A 4,699-nucleotide genomic window follows, 5' to 3' on the forward strand; every position below is an offset into this window, starting at 1 on the left:
ATCTTTCTCCTGCGGAGCAGCTGGTAGTTTCAAACTGCTGACCTTAAGGTTCGCAGCCCAATTCGTAGCCACTACGCTACCAAAAGTAGTGTTGGATAAAAACTTGCTGAACCCTGGAATCATTTTTTTTTTTCTCTCTCTTTACATTTGATTAATAGTTTACCTATGGAATTATTGTGTGAAACACAATTTCTCTCAGAAATTTCGAGATGTTGTGCTATTGTTTTCTACATGCAATAATGGCAGTCTGATTACACATACCCTGTGGTTACTCTTTTACTTGGGATGCTTGCAAATTCATTTCTTAATTTTGGTGTTCCAAAAATTCACAATGAATCATTTGATGTGGCTCTTTTATAAATATACACCTTCTTTTTACCCCAGCATTCAGTGGATTCTTTAATGCTGAAAAACTAGGACTCTTGCCAGCTGTGGAAATTTGTCTTCTGTTATTTCTTTGCTATTTTCTGACCCTCCTTTTTATCAGCTCTCTTTTGGGAACTATGCTAGCCATCTTGAACCTCCTAATTGGTCTCAAGCTCTCTTTTTTCCCCCTTATGTATTTCATCTCTCATGCTTTCTTTTACATTTTAGGAGATTTTTCTTAAAAAAAAAAAAATCCAGCTATAATTACACATTTTTATTTTGTGGTCAGTCTGCTTAAATTACTCTAAATACATTGGAGGCTTTTAAAGGTTCTCTGTTCTCTCCTGAATTATTTTTATTTCATTCAACATCAGTTTTTCTGTTTGATTATTTTTTAATAATGTTCTGATTCACCTTATATGTCTGATGCTGCTTAACAACCCATTCTTACTAAAAAAGATAATAATAATTAAGGACTAGGTCACTATGTTGGATGTTGGATTTGCTCAACTGCTATACTAGTAGATCAGTTTTCCAGCTAAGCCTCTGCCCTGGACAGGATGATTCAGCTGTACTGACTGTCAGATTTCATGACAGTATAAATGGTGGGAAGCTGACTTTCAACATGTGCTTTCAAAATGCAGCATTTAAAGGGAAGCAATACCTACAACCTCACTTTCATCAGAAGGTTTAGTCAACAAAAGATGACCTCTGTTTTTGTCTGAGGATAAATGCCTTAATGCTGGAACTATAAAGGGATGGAAGAAGCACAAAGCCAATGATTTGCAGTGCAGATCTGTACATAAACTTTCCATTAAGCTTCCCGGTTACAGCCACATTTCTCACTCTCAATTCTGAGTCCAGCCTCTCTCGCGATTTCTGACAATCAAATCATGTCTCACCCTCGCTGTAGCTGCTGCACTGTTCAGTCAGTATTCAACACACACTCAAATGTTTTCCACCTTCTAGAAATTGTTGAACTCTCTTGTGTACTTATGAGCAAACTCTATCCTCCACATCCTTAATTAGTGTGAAGAGGTTTATTTATTTATTTATTTTGTACATTTATACTCTCATTTTAGTGAGCTTCAGGAAGACAGTGAACATAAGTGTTTGTACATCATCTTGAAAAAGAAGCCTGCAGTTTCTTCTTATTTCTTTTTGGAAGAAATATTTTTCAAGTTCAATAATGAATTCTCCCTTGATCACAACTACAGGATTGCTCAGCTGCAGTCATTGACGTCTTTGTGCTGAAGGAATCTGAGGTCCACGGAAGTTTAAGGATACCAGACCAGTTCTACTCTGTCCTATAGGACGCTATGAGTTGGAATGAAAGCTATAGATTGACTATAGGTTTGGGTTGAAAATCTAAGACTTTGAAAACACTTATTCTGGATTTGGTCTTTCAGAATTCATTCCCTAACATTTTGTATGTGCCTACAATGGGTCAAGTACTAAGCCAAGTGCTGGCAAGATAGGGATATAAAGATGAATAAGGTATGAATTCTACCCTTAAGGATAACATACTATGGCAAATAGCTTGAGTTTACAAAGCACTCTGCAGTTTACAAATCACTTTTTCTCTATGGTGAACTCTTGACACTTACTGATTTACCATTCACAGTTTTTAGAGCACCAGCTACTCCTCGGAAACCCTATACAGGGTCACTATGGGTTGGAATTGACTAGACGGCACTTAACAACACCACCAAGAGCCCCCAGTGGCCCATGACATGTAGTAATTTATAATTTTACTTAGATACAAATTTGAATCGTATGCATTATGAGATAATATGGATAATGCAGTTGCTTGGGTGGTGAGAAAACAAAGCTGACATTTCTGGGTCTCAAAGAAACATTGGGCATATAGTGTTAAAGCCGTCTAAATTTGGTGGGATACAACCATGTAATGGGTTTACTGTCTTTAACAATGCCCTTTCAGATCTTCTTTTCACCTTTTAACATCTTAGGCAGATTCCATTGCTTTCCAGATATTTTCCATTATTAAAAATTGTATAGTCCAATTTGAAATTTCAATCTCATTTCTTCCAGTCTTTCAGCTCCATTTTGACCCTGGCAAAGGACTCATAGTGGAGCAAAAGCCCAGTTTGCTATTTTCCTTCTCTTTCCTCTCTTTCTGGTTCTAGTTCTTTCATTGTATTTTGAAGGGTAGAAGAAGAAGGAAAGAGGCAAGTCTCTGTTACTTTCCTGGCCACCTTCCTTGTCAGAAAATGGTGGTTCCTGGTAGCATAATGGTTACGAGTCGGGCTGCCAACCTCAAGGTCAGCAGTTCGAAACTACCAGTGGTTCTGCGGGAGAAAGATGACACGTTCTGCTCCCATAAAGATTTACAGCCTCGGAAACCCTGTGCAGGGTCACGATGAGTCAGAACTGACTCTGTGTACTTAACAACAACAACAACAACAACACATAATTGACTGCATAGAGTAGTTTCCATCCTCTTTGCCATAGGCTTTCAAAGTCTGACTTCCTCAAAGAGTACAGGTGGAAATTCTCTGAGAAAGCTTGGGAGAGTGTGCTTACTAAAGAGTTCTTAATGTGAGAGATCAGCTTTGCTTGCTCTCTCCTATCACCATCAGCTCCACCCCTGTTGGTTCATTCCAAAAGTGTCCTATTGTCAGATAAGGTATCAGCAGGATGACTCTGCCCATTTACCTGGATCCACATTCTACCAATGAGTTGGAACCAACTCCACAGCATGTAACAACAACATGGTCTCATTGGAGTCCTGTTGTGGTGCTGTGGCTTAATGCACCAGACTGTAAAGGTGTTTGAACTGCAAGGATGGCGATTCAAGCTCACCAGTGGCTCCTTGGAAGCCCTATACAGGGTCAATATGGTATGGAACCGACTCGATGGCACTTAACAACAACAACAACATGGTCTCATTTAAGCCTCCACTTTCCCTACTAGCAGCTTAGACACATAAAAAGTGACCATTTGGAAAATGAGATGCTGATTTCTTTTTCTAACAGAGCATCTTTAGCTCACCAGCTGCTCCTCGGAAGCCCTATACAGGGTTGCTATGGTTTGAAACTGACTCGACAGCAGTTAACAACACAAATATGTTTTCCTGATGCATGTTGATGTTGGAAAACCACTTGAATGGACTACACATTCTTTTTTAAAAAATATTTTATTGTGAATTGAGTGACAATTTGTAGAGCTGATAATCAGTTTTACATTCAGCAAATCACACATTTCATTTCATTTCAATGATTGCCTTCCCCTCCACCTTCCATCAGTCTTCCTACCTCCTCCCTGTGATTCTTGGTTCCATTCCACCCTCTTTCTGAAACCGTCTGAACTTTGTACTTAAGTAAATGCTGCATTTTTTATCTTGAATTGTTGATCACTTCAAAGTGAACGTAACTTACTAGTTGTTGCCCTCCATATAAACCTATCTACTGTTTGGCTGAAAATTAAGTCACAAGGGTGAGTTCAGTTCCAGACCTGAGACTAAACCAAGGGTCATAGTCCCAGGTTCCTCCAGTCTCTTTCTGACCAGTAAGCTCCGTCTTTTTTTAATATATAATTTTGAGTTTTGTTACATATTTTCTTCCATTCCATCCAGGACCTTCTAATGTGATCCTTCTCAGAATAGTTGGCAGTAGTATCCAGGCACCATCTAGGTTTTCTGATCTAAGGGCCATGGAAACTGGTATTTATATGTTTCACTAGTTCTTTGGGCTAATTGATTCTGAGCATCTTCAATTTTCACCACTCTTCTTTCCTATGCACAGGGAGAAAACAACAGTTGTACCTTAAATAGTCACTCATGAGCCTTTAAGTTCCAGTTGCTATTCAAACACGTTGTTCTAGGATGTAGACCATTGTCTTTGTGGACTATGTTATGCCAACTGACCATGGTGTTTCCTAAGACCATGGTTCTGAGCTTTCAGAACTAGTAACTTATTCCCTCAAGGTGTTTGGTAATGTCTAAGAAGTTTTCATAATATTGCCCCCTGTATGCTCCACCACACTCATAGATGAGTTTGCAGCAAAGGTAAATACCAATGTACAAATATCCTCTGTCATACTTTTATATATTTGAGGGTATGTTTCCATTCTTCTTCCCAGACCTGATTAGCCTGTGTATCTTTGTGTGTGTCTACTCTTAGACTACTGCTTTTGCAGGGTTGTGTATATAAAAATATTTACCTCTATTCCCTTTAACACTTACACTTTTCCCTGTATCTTCCCCTATCTTCATCATTCTTCTGTAAACTTCCCTCTTATTGTATATTGCCTTCCCTGTCACCCAAGTTAACACATGTCTACCCTCTAACCTGGGCAGTTTCCATTTAAAAGC

The 4,699-nt window shown here is 38.8% G+C and overlaps 1 protein-coding gene across 1 annotated transcript in view; it reads left to right on the plus strand.

Moving 5' to 3' along the window:
- The window catches only part of SLC44A5 (solute carrier family 44, member 5), a 161,694-nt gene that overhangs the window by 58,102 nt on the left and 98,893 nt on the right, over positions 1 to 4,699 (plus strand). The gene's annotated exons all lie outside the window — the stretch shown is intronic.

This window comes from Chrysochloris asiatica, unplaced genomic scaffold (genome assembly GCF_000296735.1).
Source record: "Chrysochloris asiatica unplaced genomic scaffold, ChrAsi1.0 scaffold00002, whole genome shotgun sequence".
Lineage (NCBI taxonomy): Eukaryota > Metazoa > Chordata > Mammalia > Afrosoricida > Chrysochloridae > Chrysochloris > Chrysochloris asiatica.